The following is a 17,209-nucleotide window of genomic DNA, read 5'->3' on the forward strand; positions in this document are numbered from 1 at the left end:
CTATTTCAGGCAAATTTTTCTTGCGGCCCTTAAGAAGAATGAACAATAATGCATTAAATTAATAGTAAAAGGTCATTGATAAGTTTCTTCCTGCCTGACTCGAAGTCCTTCCTGTATTTTTCACCTTCCTTCTCTAAATACTAAAATACTAAAAACTAATATTTAGACTAATAAATCAATACACCGGAGGATGCCACTCACTCCTGTTACTGTTACTCAGTCCTGTTATGGTTTATTTTAGTAACAGGACTGAGTTTTTAGCATAAAATTAGCAAACACATGAAATATAGCTACATAGCATACTTGCTAATAGCATGAGGATACTGAGCAAATTCTAGTGATTTACCAAACATTTGTATCTTAAAAATAAACAAATAACATCTAACAAATTATTTAGGTAACAGGACAGTATGTTGAGATTGACCTTCTCAGACATAGTTACAATATCATCAAATATACAGAAAATAAAATGAGAGGATTTACTTTTGGTCTTGCCATTGCCTTCAGAAGATCTAGATGATGCAACTTCCTGTTGAAAATGTGTCTTGTGGAATGTTCCAAGGTTTTTAGAGGGGGGAATGTGTTAGAGTAACAGGACTGAGTGAAAACCCGGGGACATGACTAAAATATTTATTTTATTTAAAATATTAGATAAAATATTTTTTTTTCTCATGAAATCTTTTTTTTTTTAAAGCATAGATTGGATATAAAGTCACACAACAATGCAAAAGAAATAAGATTTCTGAAGGATTTTAATCATTATATTTCATGGTAAAGTTCAGAGATAGAGAGTGGGGACATGCAACAAATGCTATTTTTTAGTGTTCTAGGTAGTTTTTATTCATGTTTTTAATTAAACATTTTAAAATTGCATTTAGCTTAATGTGTGGGACACTTTGCTTAATAATAAAATGGATGTTAGAGTTAATTTTCATGCATTTGTATACATATAATATCCTGGGGACAGAAATGTCACCCATTCGGTGGAATGGCTCGAACAGCACTTTAAACATTTTTATTTTTAAAGTTTTTTATTTTTATATACAGTATAATTGTGCTTCAAATAAAAACAAAAATTTACCTACACCTTATTCTTGTTTAAAAGCAATTACATAATATATATGAATGTATATGGAGCGTGATAAAAAGTTAGGCGCAAAGGTGTGTTCCGGGCTTTAAAGGGATAGTTCACCCAAAAATGAAAAGTCTGTCATTATTTACTCACCCTCATGTTATCATTTAGTCACAGTCTGAAGCCCTGTAACATTTTTTTTTTTCAATCTCTTGTGTGGTATTAGCTGAAGAACATTGTGTCTTTTAGGGATATATTTTTAAATAGGGAAATTCTGGAAAATTAATAATCTTAAAAACCAACTTGAAAAAGCTTTGAAATGGGTTAAACACTCTCAATAAAGACGGAAGACAGGGCATTGCCTTTGAAGTGTTTAAAATAAGCTAATGCACTATTGATTTGTCACTTTCAGATTTCACAAGACTTCTCTATATTATTCCCCGACCATGCAGAGAGACTTTCTCAAAACTGGAAATTGAGTTTCAAAGACAAAATCCTTCACTTTGCCAGCCAGGAGAAAAAGGCTCAGGAGCTTCTCCACAATGTAGAAAATTTGTCTCCAGGTACAGTTGTGAATGCAAGAACAGATTGTTGTTCCTTAGAACATAGGTCTTCAACCCTGCTCCTGGGGACCCACCGGCTCGTGGAGTTCAGCTCCAACCCAAACACACCTGAATCAGCTAATTAAGCTTTTCAGGATCACTTGAAAATACACAGGCAGGTTTTAATAATTAATTGATACAAAATATTCATCTGCACAGAAGTCCAAAGTGACATTGCACTCAGGCTGCTACCTGGGATACTGCCCACCCCTGTCTACAAAAACGGGATGAAAATGTTCAAACCAAGCATGGAAGAAAATATCAAGTCTTTCATTGAATTCAAGAATGTAAGTAATGTAGCATTGCACACATCACTATGCCGACCATACTAAGAGCAACTTAAAATGGCTAAACATATCAACAGTCATTTCAAAGTATTACATTCTACATTGTGATTTCATCGGAACGAATAAAGTCTCAACAACGGATTGAAGCGCGCGTCTGTGCACGAGCCACAACAGAACACTGTATTCGCGCCACTGATTGCAACAGCAACAAGCACTTTGATCACTTGATTTCATAAACAACTAGAGATGCACCGATTACAATTTTCTAGGCCAATTTCCGATTTTTCATTAAGTTTGCCCTGCCGATACCGATTTTAGCCGATTTTCTATCTTTTCTTTAATAGAACATTTTGCATAGAACATTTTTTTTTTAACAGATAATGTTAATAACTAATATAGAACTATATAAATTACTCCTGGTGTGGGAAATTCACAGTGCAGTGTTATGGAAGAACCATTTCCTTCTTTTCACATTCAATATCAATTTCTTCTCTCATCTGCCACATGTCCAACCAGGCTAAACAAGCACTCACTGTAAACGCTTGTACATAGCGCAGAGAGGTAAGCTCGGGCAAGTGGAGCAAGTGCAGGGAAACGATTGGGAAACTGAATAATAAAAACAAGTTTAAATGGGTACATTTTCTATAAATATTTTTGAGTCTTCATTTTCTTTTCTGACATAGCTTACTCCAGTTCTTGTTAAAACACACTAGACACAAATATGAAATCATATTTATTTTGTCCATTAAAAGTGTGCTTTCACTTTAATTGTGCGTGAGCAGCGCTGCAAAAATAGTCTAGGCACCGAAACCCCTGCTCCTGCTTGACGCTCACGCGTTGCTCCTGCTCCCGGTGTGAATGCACTCATTGATTAACATGCATGCCGAATAAAATACGCGCCGCTCACGGTTGCGGTGTGAAACATCTGTAATTCACGAGGTTTCCTATTGCGTTCCGTTTGCACGTGTGATGCTGATGTTGCGCAATGTTAATCATGCAGCGCCCAAGTGCATTTGACCGGCATAAAATCGGCATATGTCAGACTGACCAGCCGGTTGCCGGTCATGGCCGATCACGTGAAAATCACCCAATTCCGGTCACCAGCCGATCGATCGGTGTAACTCTATAAACAACACATTTCAGCGCTAGATTGCCTCTTATTTGGGGTGTTTTAAAGAAGTGTTTTTAAAGTTTCATGCAGTGGCGGTGACCCAGTGAGGGCTCAGCAATATGAATTAACTTTTTTTTTACGAGACTAATGGTGACCAAATACAACAGAGAGAGAATTAAATTCAGCGCTTTTATTTCCAACATGCACTCATTCATGTCTGTTTTATTTAATTGATGTAAAGTTACATCTTTAGGCTACGTGACTCTGAGTTTGTCTCTATTTTTTAAAGCCAAGCTGCATAAATAAACTACATATCAGGGGCATTTATGTCTCAAATCTCATTTGTGCATTAACCTGTTAACCTTCACCCCCATTTAGGGCCTCGCAGGTGAAAATAACCTACCTAAATTAAAATGGTAACAGTTTGTGACAAAGTGTGCTTACACAAACAAATTAGGTATCTTTGGAAAGAAGAGACTCTGGGCTTTACTATCTATCATCCAGAGTTGATAATGCTCAAAAAGATAAAAAGTTATAGGCACTGACGTGCCTTGAAAAATATTTTTCCACACTGAATGTTTTTTTATTTCATATACAAATACATGAAATAAGTCATGGATCGAAAGCCATGTGTCTCATGAGTTCATATTTCAAATTTGAAGATACCATGTGTTACGGGGCTGACGAGACATGCAGATCCATATGCAAGGCTTTATTAAAAAACATGGTCAGAAACAGGCAGGGTCAGACATCGGCAAACAGGTATGGCAAGGGCAAGACAGAGCAATCCGTGGAGCAAGCGTGGGTCAACGATGAGCGAACAGTATCCAAAGGGGCAAGGCAGAGAGAGAATCCAGAGTCGAGAGCAATAATCCAAACGGGGAGCGAACACAGTCCAAACGGCAAGGCGAAGGGTTAATCCAGGAAACACGGGCAGGGTCAGACACGGCAGGAAAACAAGGCAAGACTAGGACTAGAATATTGATAATGGCTCTGTAGAGTTGCTATCGCTATGCGAGTTATATACGCTAACAATACTCGGCCCTGAGCTAGAGCAAGTCCCAGGTTAAATAGTGTGTGTGATGGGGTGATCAGTGAATTCAGCTGTGTGATCAGTGTAATCAGCTACGTGTCGTCAGTGCAATGGATTGTGGGTATTGCAGTCCAGAGAAGTGTGGTGTGAGAGTCAATGTGGTGAGTGAGTGACATCTGGTGGTGATTGTCCGGAAGAGCATGGACCAGATTCGTGACATAGCCCCCCCCCAAGGAGCGGCTTCCAGACGCTTCCAAATAATCCAGGAGGGCGGTGGAGCGGTGGCGGAACAGGGGGAGGGACGGAGGGCCAGGTCCGTGAGGAAGTGGGAAGACCGGGGACTGAGGCAGAACCGGCAGAGCAGGAAACCAGGGCGGAGCCACAGGCCAGGGCGGAGCAGGCGAGACCAGAGCCCACCAGGGCGGAGCAGGCGAGACCAGAGCCCACCAGGGCGGAGCAGGCGAGACCAGAGCCCACCAGGGCGGAGCAGGCGAGACCAGAGCCCACCAGGGCGGAGCAGGCGAGACCAGAGCCCACCAGGGCGGAGCAGGCGAGACCAGAGCCCACCAGACCGGAGCAGTGGACCACCATGGCGGAGCAGATGACCACCAGACCCGAGCAGAGGACCACCACAGGGAGGCAGACAGGGCAGGAACCCATGACAGAGACTGGGATCTGGGGAGAACAAGGACAGAAAACACAGAGAGAGCAGAGACAGACAACACAGAGAGAGCCTTCATGGTCTCAGGAGCCGTGGCAGGGCAGGACGGGACCAGAGCGCACCTGGGTGGAGCAGGAGACCCCCAGAGCCAGGCAGCTGACCACCACCGCGGAGCAGACAGAGCCAGAGCCCACCAGTGTGGAGTAGACAGGGCAGAGGATCTCCACGGTAGAGCAGACTGCTCAGGAAGCCATGGCAGGATCAGGGATCTGGGGGAAACAGAGACAGACGCCACAGGGAGAACAGAGACAAACAACACAGAGAGAGTCCCCATGGTCCCAGGGGCCGTGACAGGGCAGGTCGAGAGTTCGTAGACGGTCTCAATGGCCGTGGCAGGACAGGATGAGGATTCAAAGGCAGCTTCCATAGCCGTGACTAGGCAGGACGTGGATTCACAGACGGCCTCCATAGCCGTGACTGGGCAGGACAAGGATTCACAGGCGGCCTCCTTAGCCGTGACGGGACAGGGCGTGAGCTCACAGACGGCCTCTTTAGCCGTGACGGGACAGGGCGAGAGCTCACAGACGGCCTCTTCAGCCGTGACAGGACAGGGCGTGTGCTCAAAGACGGCCTCCTTGGCCGTGACAGGACAGGGTGTGAGTTCACAGACGTCCTCCTTGGCCATGACAGGACAGGGCGTGAGCTCACAGACGGCCTCTTTAGCCGTGACAGGACAGGGCGAGAGCTCAGGAACGGTCTCCATGGCCGTGACAGGGCAGACAGTGAGTTCAGGAACGGCCTCCGTGGCCGTGACAGGGCAGACAGTGAGTTCAGGAACGGTCTCCGTGGCCGTGACGAGGCAGACAGTGAGTTCAGGAACAGCCTCCGTGGCCGTGACGGGGTAGACCGTGAGTTCAGGAACGGCCTCCGTGGCCGTGACAGGGCAGACCATGAGGTCCGGAACGGCCTCCATGGCCGTGACAGGGCAGACCATGAGGTCAGGAACGGCCTCCGTGGCATGAGAACTGGATTCTCGGGATTCGGGAGTAGATGCCACCACTTCGGGAGGTTCTGCAGCGGAAGCCGCCACCTCTGGAGGCACGGGAGCAGACTCGTGAACAGGAGAGACCTCAGGAACAGACTCATGGACAGGAGAGGCCTCAGGAGCACAGTGTGCAGCCCACACGCTCAAAATGGCGACCGCCATAACGGGAAGCACTGAGGTCAGGGGAACAGTCTCTGTAACAGCCAGGGTTGAGGCCCTGGGAATGCCAGCTGCTCGCACCGACGTCAGTGGTGGGTCCATCACACTGGATATCAGAACTCGAAGGACTGACCTTGAATCTGTGGTAACAGCCTCTGGCAGTTCGGTGGAGGCGTGAAGAGACTCTGGCTGGAGCACTGAGGCGTGGTGTGCAGACTCTGGCTGGAGCACTGAGACGTGGTGTGCAGACTCTGGCTGGAGCACTGAGACGTGGTGTGCAGACTCTGGCTGGAGCACTGAGACGTGGTGTGCAGACTCTGGCTGGAGCACTGAGACGTGGTGTGCAGACTCTGGCTGGAGCACTGAGACGTGGTGTGCAGACTCTGGCTGGAGCACTGAGACGTGGTGTGCAGACTCTGGCTGGAGCACTGAGACGTGGTGTGCAGACTCTGGCTGGAGCACTGAGACGTGGTGTGCAGACTCTGGCTTGACAGCGACGACGTGAGCAGACTCTGGCTTGACAGCGACGACGTGAAGGGGTGCTGTTTCTGCCGCCATTTTGTGAGTGAGTGCGGTGTCGCGTTCCTCCGCGACACCCACAGTAGAAGAGCCCACGCACAGCAAAGCATAATCCATAAACTCAGCAAGTGACGAACGCGGACCCTCTCTAAATAGTTTACCTCTGAGAGGTTTATTAACGCCATCACCAAAAAGATGAATCAAAAAACAGTCCGGCAGATCTGAGTCATTGGCTAAGCTTAAAAACTCCGCAATACACTCCTCCAATGATCGGGTACCCTGCTTGAACCGCAACAGACGAAATGCTGTGTCCATACCATTCTCCTGATCCTTTGAAAAGCTGCTGGATCCTCTTGTGGCCGAGTATTCTGTTACGGGGCTGACGAGACGTGAGACATGCAGATCCATATGCAAGGCTTTATTAAAAAACATGGTCAGAAACAGGCAGGGTCAGACATCGGCAAACAGGTATGGCAAGGGCAAGACAGAGCAATCCGTGGAGCAAGCGTGGGTCAACGATGAGCGAACAGTATCCAAAGGGGCAAGGCAGAGAGAGAATCCAGAGTCGAGAGCAATAATCCAAACGGGGAGCGAACACAGTCCAAACGGCAAGGCGAAGGGTTAATCCAGGAAACACGGGCAGGGTCAGACACGGCAGGAAAACAAGGCAAGACTAGGACTAGAATAATGATAATGGCTCTGTAGAGTTGCTATCGCTATGCGAGTGATATACGCTAACAATACTCGGCCCTGAGCTAGAGCAAGTCCCAGGTTAAATAGTGTGTGTGATGGGGTGATCAGTGAATTCAGCTGTGTGATCAGTGTAATCAGCTACGTGTCGTCAGTGCAATGGATTGTGGGTATTGCAGTCCAGAGAAGTGTGGTGTGAGAGTCAATGTGGTGAGTGAGTGACATCTGGTGGTGATTGTCCGGAAGAGCATGGACCAGATTCGTGACACCATGAAAAATTAGATTCCTGCAATATTTTTTCTGAAACTATTTATAGTCCCCCCACCCCCCTGTTTGAGGAAAAATAACCACCAAATGGATTGCAGAATTATACAAGCTATTTTAGTCATTATACATGTTCCTGCATAGTTTTTCAATTATAAAATAATAGACAGATTTATTTGAGCACTAAAAAATACAAAAATAATTATTTGAGTAATAAAAAAGGAAAAAAAATAGAAAAAAAATGCTTTGTATATAGTATGTATACTGAAGTATTCTTCGTTATTCGTTATTACAATGAAAAATATCACTGCCAGACGTGAAGTGATATTGCCAGACATGGTCATAGAGTCAGTAAACACACGCTGATGTGCTTCTATTCAGATGATAATAAAACAGATGGGCCATATAATCAATAATAGCTGATCAATGAATCACAATGATAGCCGTCATAGAGTCGCTAATAAACACGCTGATGTGCGTCCATACATATTATAATCATGCAGACACGGCCACATTCCCCACACAATACACACACACACACATAAAAAATGTAGAAGAAAAAAAAAACAGTTTTTTTATGGATAAAGCAGATCGCTAAGTTACGCCCCGCTCAGATGACAGCGTGCGTCACTGCCGGCTGGAGGGAGCGCCAAATTCAAATAATCTATATTCCGCTTTTCTGAGACTTTTTTTTCCGTAGACGGTCTCATTATTTTTGTAAAACCGTATGCTGCAACACAGTGTTGTTTTTTTTACCACCAAGACGCTGTTTTTGAGCGTAATTTATTCCATAACGGACGCGAACAATAACTCTCTGAAGAAATGAAACGTAAACAAAGGAATATTCATCCTTATTACAACGTTATTGTTTCGCTGGACTAAAAGTGCTCGCTGGTATGTTGTTCTGTGGACCCTTACCTCTCTAACTAAACTGGGATTTCAGCAGTGGACGCGTTTGTGGCTCGTTATTACAATGATAAAGGTACGTACGGCTTTTTTACTCTGCGTGTTTGGATGTGTACTGCTTACACAAATGTAGCAAATTTGTGCCACTCATTCCTTATAAGCTTTCCATCGAAAAACAGCGATCTGTCGTCGATGCTTGAGGCTTAGACCCTCAGAATGATATATAGTTTGTCAAGATTAACTTTGTCCCGTTTCATTTATTCTATTAGAAAACAATGACACATGCAAACAAAGAGCGTTCAGTGCGAGGTCGCTCTGGTGAACGGTAACAGGTTAATGTCTATTATGTTAGTTGTTGTTAACTCATCTCTCCTCAGATGCGGTGCTGCAATGGCAGAATTCTCAAAACGGCCACAAGATAACGCCGTTTATACAAAATATCGGCTTCATATCGGCCATCGACCACCCCGCTTTCTAAGATATCGGCATCGGCCATCAAAAAAACAATATCGGTCGACCACTAATTTAGTGTGCCTTATTTTATCAATTAGAATATCGATATATTGTCGCTAGTGTATCGATTCTCGTATCGCACGGAGAAGGACAACAATATATCGCCATATCAATGTTTTGTCCCACCCCTAATTTTGTATATAATGCTGCATTGTGCTGTGAGTTGTATGTTTTTAACATTCTTCTGTTTTTAACAGGTTGGGACCAACATAGTTGAATACTTGAAGGAGGCTGAGCTCACTAAACCCTTCCCCTTCGTCCTTGGTCTTGGGGATGACAGTCAGTGCCATCAGGCCTTTGTAATTGTTGGCAAACAGGCACTACAGCAAAACACTCCTTGGTGCTGTGGACACATGTTTTAAACTTTTTTATGTTTTGGACATCCATTTCCCGAAGCAGTGCGCACCACAGTGTGGGAATTTTTGCAGACTGTTGTGTACAAACTCCCAGGAACAGAATCCCCTTCAGTAAGACTGCTCCGTGGATATTTGTCATGTTAAGCAGTACTGGAACCAAAACAACTAACCCTCTCTAAAATGTTATGAGTTTATATGAAGAGGAAAATTGTCAGACTAATGCATATATCTAAAGCATTTTACTTGTGCCACTGTGTTCTTGTGCCACTTTGTTAACCTTACTCTCTAAAAAGCTATGAGTTTAAATTAAGGGGTGTCAAACTATTTTATAAAGCACTTGTGCCACTTTGATAACCTTATGTAAATGTTAAAAGTTAAGGTAATGTAATTTAATTTTAAAAGTGAAGCTAATGTAATTCAATGTTAAAATTGAAGCTAATGTAATTTATTTATGTTATTTATTTTTTAAATATTTTTTATTATTTATTTTGTAAATATTTTTAAACAAATTGGAAGGAAATGTTTTATATGCTGTTTTATTGTTCACTGGCATGAAAATATTGCCTTTTTTCTATGAATTTCTTTTTATATTATATTTGGATGTTCTTTCTTATTAATACATCTTCTCCTTTTGATTATTACTGTTCCCTCTGGTAATTCTCTGCACTCAGTATTTTCAAACCTATTTCAGGTTTGTTTTTAACCAGCAATGTAGTAATTTCTAATCAATAGTTGAGTTCAATTAAACAACCCAGCATGTTGGGTCAAAGATTTAACCCAACCAACTGGGTTAAAATAACCCACCGCTGGGTTAGTCCATATTTGACCCAGCGTTGGGTTGCCAAAATAACCCAAATTGGGTTGTTTTAACCCAGCAATTTTTTAGAGTGTATATCAGATCATTATCTAGTGTGTGTAAACTCCATATAGCTAAAACTGTAAATTCTACTCCTTGTTACAAGTATGGTAGAACCATCACCTCTACCACAAAAGACTGCTTTGTAAGTAATCTTCCTGATTTATCTCAATTCCTCAGCATATCCAACAGCGCAGAAAAAAACATGACGATGTAACAGAAACTATGGACTCTCTCTTTTCTAGCACTTTAGATACAGTTGCTCCTTTACGCTTCAGGAAGATCAAAGAAAACAGTCCGACTCCGTGGTATAATGAGCACACTCGCACCTTAAAGAGAGCAGCCCGGAAAATGGAGCGCAGCTGGAGGAAAACAAAACTAGAGCTATTTCGTATAGCCTGGCAGGAAAATACCCTATCCTACAGAAAAGCATTAAAAACTGCTAAATCGAATAACTTTTCGTCTCTTCTAGAAGAAAACAAACATAACCCCCGGTATTTATTCAATACAGTCACTAAATTAACGAAAAATAAAGCATCAACAGGTGTTGGCATTTCCCAAAAGCACAGCAGTAATGACTTTATGAACTACTTTACTTCCAAGATCGATTCTATCAAGAGATAAAATTGTAACCATGCAGCCGTCAGCTACAATATCGCATCAGATAGTGCACTATAGATCCCCTGAGGAACAATTTCACTCATTCTCTACTATAGGAGAGGAAGAATTGTATAAACTTATTAAATCATCTAAACCAACAACATGTATGTTAGACCCTATTCCATCAAAACTACTAAACGAGATGCTTCCAGAAGTCATAGATTCTCTTTTGGCTATTATTAATTCATCCCTGTCATTAGGATATGTCCCCAAAACCTTAAAATTGGCTGTTATTAAGCCTCTCATTAAAAAACCACAACTTGACCCCAAAGACTTAATTACAGACCGATCTCAAATCTCCCTTTTCTGTCAAAGATACTAGGAAAGGTAGTATCCTTGCAATTATATTCCTTCTTAGAGAAAAATAATAGTATTTGTGAGGAATTCCAGTCAGGATTTAGACCATATCATAGTACTGAGACTGCTCTCATTAGAGTTACAAATGACCTGCTTCTATCATCTGATCGTGGTTTTATCTCTTTATTAGTGCTACTGGATCTTAGCGCTGCGTTCGACACTATCGACTACAACATTCTTTTAAATAGACTAGAACACTTTGTTGGCATCAGTGCAAGTGCATTAGCATGGTTCAAATCATACTTATCTGAACGCCATCAGTTCGTAGCAGTGAATGAAGAGATATCATATCGATCACAAGTGCAGTACGGAGTACCTCAAGGCTCAGTACTAGGGCTGTTACTTTTCACGCTTTACATGTTACCCTTGAGAGATATTATCAGTTAGTTTTCACTGTTATGCTGATGATACTCAGCTCCATATTTCTTCGCGGCCCAGTGAAACACACCAAACTGAGAAAGTAATGGAATGCATAATCGATATAAAAAACTGGATGACGAGTGACTTCTTACTGCTAAATTCTGAAAAAACAGAGGTGTTAATTATCAGACCTAAGAACCCCACATGTAATAACCTAGAACACTATCTAACACTTGACGGCTGCTCTGTCAATTCTTCTTCATCAGTTAGGAACCTAGGTGTGCTGTTTGATAGCAATCTTTCATTTGAAAGCCACATTTCTAGCATCTGTAAAACTGCGTTTTTTCATCTCAAAAACATATCTAAATTGTGACCTATGCTCTCAAGGTCAAATGCAGAAATACTAATTCATGCGTTTATGACCTCAAGGTTAGACTATTGTAATGCTTTATTGGGTGGTTGTTCTGCACGCTTGATCAACAAACTACAGTTGGTCCAAAATGCAGCAGTTAGAGTCCTTACTAGAACCAGGAAGTACGACCATATTAGCCCGGTTCTGTCAACACTGGATTGGCTCCCCATCAAACATCGTATAGATTTTAAAATCTTATTAATTACTTATAAAGCCCTGAATGGCTTAGCTCCTCAGTACTTGAGCGAGCTCTTATCACATTAGTCCTCCACGTCTGCTGCGTTCTGAAATCTCTGGCCATTTGATAATACCTAGAATATCAAAATCGACTGCGGGCGGCAGATCCTTTTCCTATTTAGCACCCACACTCTGGAACAATCTACCTAACACCGTTCGGGAGGCAGACACACTCTGTCAGTTTAAATCTAGATTAAAGACACATTTCTTTAACCTGGCGTACACATAACACTAATACACTTCTATTCTTCAAATCCGTTAAAGGATTGTTAGGCTGCATTAATTAGATCAACCAGAACCGGGAACACTCCTCATAACACACGATGTACTTGTTACATCATAAGAAGAATGGCATCTATGCTAATATTTGTCTGTTTCTATTCTGTTTCTCAGTCCGTGTCCGGATCAGATGGTGGATCGGCGCCGGGAGATGATGTATGTGGCCCTGATCGTCAGCGGAGGCCGGACACCTGGATGAGCCCCGGGGACATATTCCCAGTCACCGTAGCCACCCGATCCGGTCCGTATCCAGCCCAGATGGTCACTGCAGTCACCAGATCCAGTCCGTATCCAGATTAGATGGTGGATCAGCACCCAGAAACGACCTCTACAGCCCTGAACGTCAGCGGAGACCAGGACACTGAGATGAGCGCCAGAGACAGATCCCCAGTGAGGACCCTGCCACTTAGACAGCCATCGGGAAAGACCACTGGAACCAGTTGAGCCCTTACAATCTGACTTTGCTGCAGTTTGGAATTGAACTACTGGTTTGTTTGGCCAAAGGAGAACTGACCCCCTGACTGAGCCTGGTTTCTCCCAAGGTTTTTTTCTCCATTCTGTCACCGATGGAGTTTTGGTTCCTTGCCGCTGTCGCCTCTGGCTTGCTTAGTTGGGGACACTTCATTTCCAGCGATATCGTCGACCTGATTGCAAAGACACTATTTAAACTGAACTGACCTGGATGATGACATCACTGAATTCAATAATGAAATGCCTTTAACTGAAAATCTTTTTTTTAATCTTTTCATTTTACATTATTGACACTATTTTCCTTTATTGATATTGTGCAGTTGCTTTGACACAATTTACATTGTTAAAAGCACTATATAAATAAAGGTGACTTGACTTGACTTCTAAGCAATGCACTTCTTCTGTTCTCCATGAAGAAAAACAAAGTCATCATTCAGAAGTATCTTGAGAAAGGGCATACTCAGATGGAATGCGACTCTGTTCACAGCGTCACCGAGAGACGTCTGAGGGACGGAGTATGTTAACCTGATGAAGAGGGCCCGTGTGAAGCCTCATCCATATTAAGTCAAGTACATCGACCACACCTTCTTCCAGGACTTCACCAAGCTGAGGCTCTGCAAGTCTGCGCCCTGGTGACCCAACTGTCCATGATATCAGAGCCATCAGGTAATTACCAATGTAAATCTTATGTCTTACCAATATACTGTAGGCATGACATTATGATGTTGCATATTGTTTTATGAAATCTTACAGTGATTATGTTGTTGTGTTATATTTTGTGCTATTAGGTACTACAACAATGGAACGATGGATTTCAAAATCAACCACTGATGACTGGCCTCCACATCCGAGTCACCAACTCTGAAACTCCACCTCAGACAGCCACACAGTCACCCCACTCTATTCAGACCGCCTGAAGATCAAAGCGCTGAAATTCAGACACCTCCAAGACCCGAAGGAAGTCACCCCAAAGGACTTTCACAGCTTTTACGACAATTTGCTTCACTAATATAGGATACGGTATTAACACAGTCACTCAGTGATGGGCTTAGTAAAGCAAGCCTTAACTATGATTTTATCTGTTAAACTATGATATCAGTTATTGCTGTATTTTAAATATCTACTTATTACTAGGCTTATTATACATGTGCATTGAAGTTATAACATGTATCTAATATAACACTTGAATCGAATTAAATGTTAGGTCTACTTCTAGACTATGCCTCTCTTGGCACTGTGCATGTAAAATACCTCAAGTAGCAAGGTTTTTATTTATGGGGGGAAAAAGGTCTGTCTACTGGCGCCAAGTAAGCCTATCTTTGGTCTGTTTTTTAGACAATAAAGAGCGAAAATAGTTAGGTTAGATACATTTGAGTAGGCCTGTTTTGTTAAAAAATCGATAGCTGTAATGCTTCGGTGCAGAAGGAAGCCTGTGAGTTTGCGAGCAGATTAGGCTAATTCCCGCCTATTAGACAGCCTAGTCAGCTCATCGTTTTTTGTATTGCATCACTCATATCTCTAACGTTTAAAATAGAGTTTAGGAATATGTATGTAACCACAATCATTAGCTTTGATTAGCTCGTAAAGCCTTGTCTCTTGTCAAAAGGCTCAACATGATTTTGGGGAAATGTTGTGTTAATGTACTCAACAGTATATGATAGCAATATAAGATATAATACCAACTTTAACGATACAATGTTTAAAAAAGATGCAGTTTTTTAAATTTCCTGAAAAATAATGGTTTTGGAGAGAACAGCGACGATATACAATAAAGAGATATACAATACATGATAGATATCTATACAGCAATTCAAAATTAGTTTAATTTACTTGAAGTATTTGATGGTTATTTACGTTAAGTCACTTTCATGCACCGTATGTGTTTTCAAGAGCAATCCTGCCTAAGCAACTATAAAATAACTGCGCATATGCCTACTTATACTTTCATTTCTGCTACAATATAGCTGCTAACGTTAGTTTTGCAAATTTCTATAATTTTTTTTAAGGTCATGAATCTCAAGTCATGCACGAATAAAATCACATAAAGGCATATTAGTTGTGGAGATTGTAGCAGAATATCTTCCCGTTTCAAATAATATTTTAAATAATAATAATGGACATGCTTATTGCAGGATTTTTTTTTTCTGTTGAATACAAAATTGATTATAACAAAATGGCACAAATAGGCTAGTCAATTTTCAGTAATAGCTAACTTGACACGAAAAGCTCAACATGTTACAAGGAGATCAAACTGTTTCATTGCATTTAAATTTTTTATTTTTGTGCTTCTTATTTAATTTATAAATGTTTATTTATTTATGAATCATGAATTTGTGTATAAATATTTAGCCAATGTTATTGTTGTAATTAATTGAAGAAGAAAAAACTCTCGTTATACCATTATATTGTCCTAAATAAGTGCTCAGAAGGGTCTGAAAATGCCTCCAAAAGACGAAGTGTTCCTTAAAGTAGCTACCTCTGCAGATCATATATATTTGTATGTGTTTTCTGTATGCAGATTTCTATTCACTTGTGTGATTTTAACGTGTGAACAGGACTTTTATTTTGGTTCGGCGATGTGACGTTATAAGGCTGCGCCGCATTTAGCCACTCTCAGTGGATTTAATTTCGTATAAAAAAGCACAGGCAATTGTAAGGAGAGTTATCCGAGCAGCAAAAAGGACATACTGGAGAGAATATTGTGGGACAATAGGGAAAAGTATAAATATTAGTGAGATCTGGGGAATGATAAGGAAAATGGGAGGAATAAGAAAATCAAACAGAATCCCATTACTGAAAAATGGAAACCATGTTTGCAAAAGTAATAAAGATAAAGCAGAAGTTTTAGTAAAATCAATAGCAATAATAATATATCTGAAGATATGAAGGAAATAAGACAACACCAAATTAGAGGTAATTCAAGTTCATTAGCCAAAAAGGGGACATCTGGAAGTTCTATGGATGCAGACTTCACTTTATATGAACTTGTGCAGGCTCCAGAGGGAATTAATCATACCTCTCCAGGAAAGGACGAAATCAGTTATGAGATGATCAAACATCTATCAAGAAATTAGGGATAATCATACCAATAGCAAAGCCTGGGAAGGATCATTCAGTACCTAGCAATTATAGACCAATTGCTCTGACGTCTAACTTGTGTAAAATTATGGAGAAAATGGTAATATCTCGATTAAATTATTTTTTTGGAATCAAGGAAACTAATACATGAGTATCAAAGTGGGTTTAGAAAGGGACGTAGCACATTGGATGCTGTAGTATGTTTAGAAAATGAAATCAGGAAAGCTCAAGTGAATAAAGAAATGGTCATAGGAGTGTTTTTTGATATTGAGAAAGCTTATGACATGCTATGGAAAGAAGGATTGCTAATTAAATTAAATCTGATGGGCATAGACGGAAGACTGTTTAATTGGATAATGGATTTCCTAAAAGAACGGAGAATTCAAGTGAGAATAGAAAATGAATACTCAGACATATACAAGATAGATAATGGAACCCCGCAAGGTAGTGTATGCAGCCCAGTATTATTTAATATCATGATTAATGGTATCTTTGAAAACATAGGTCCAGGAATAGGCAGGTCACTTTATGCAGATGATGGAGCTTTATGGATAAGAGGGAAGAACCTAAAATATTTGCAAAGAAAAATGCAGAAAGCAATTGAGGCTGTGGAGAAGTGGACCAAACAATGGGGATTCCGGTTGTCGGTGGAAAATGAGAAAACCCAAATTAAAAGTTTCGGATGGGAGATAGGGAAGCTTACCCAGACTATAGGGATAGATAAGCTCAACAGTAGTATTGCCTGCTTCCCCTCCGTGGCTCAATTCAATGCCTTGTGTAGATATCAAATTAACACTAAGCATTAAAGATAGACGTAACATAGTCCCAATCGCAACAATTGTTCAACAACACCTTAGAAATGAATATCCTTATTCAAAACAAATATTTACAGATGGCTCCAAAGACCCGGGTACGGGACGAACATCATCAGCAATTTACATACCTACATTAAGGTACAGTAATGCAAAAAGAACGACAGATAATATATCAGTATATACTGCTGAGATGGTGGCCATTATGATGGCATTGCAATGGATCGAAGAAACAAAACAAACATGTACAATAATTTGTTCAGATTCTCTATCAGCCCTTAACAGTCTAACGAGTGGTAAATCAGATACTAGACAAGACATTTTAACAGAACCTATACAGAGCCAATCAAATGAACATAACAGTAGCATTTATGTGGGTTCCGGCACATGTAGGAGTAGACGGTAATGATGAAGTGGATAAACTGGCAAAGAGGGCTCTAAGACATGATAACATAGAAATAGATCTCCC

The 17,209-nt window shown here is 41.3% G+C and overlaps 1 protein-coding gene across 1 annotated transcript in view; it reads left to right on the plus strand.

Moving 5' to 3' along the window:
* LOC306861123 (uncharacterized protein) overlaps positions 1–17,209 on the plus strand; it is a gene marked incomplete at its 3' end in the record, with an annotated part of 730,281 nt that overhangs the window by 208,541 nt on the left and 504,531 nt on the right. The gene's annotated exons all lie outside the window — the stretch shown is intronic.

The sequence above is a fragment of the Barbus barbus genome, assembly GCF_936440315.1.
Source record: "Barbus barbus genome assembly, chromosome: 42".
Lineage (NCBI taxonomy): Eukaryota > Metazoa > Chordata > Actinopteri > Cypriniformes > Cyprinidae > Barbus > Barbus barbus.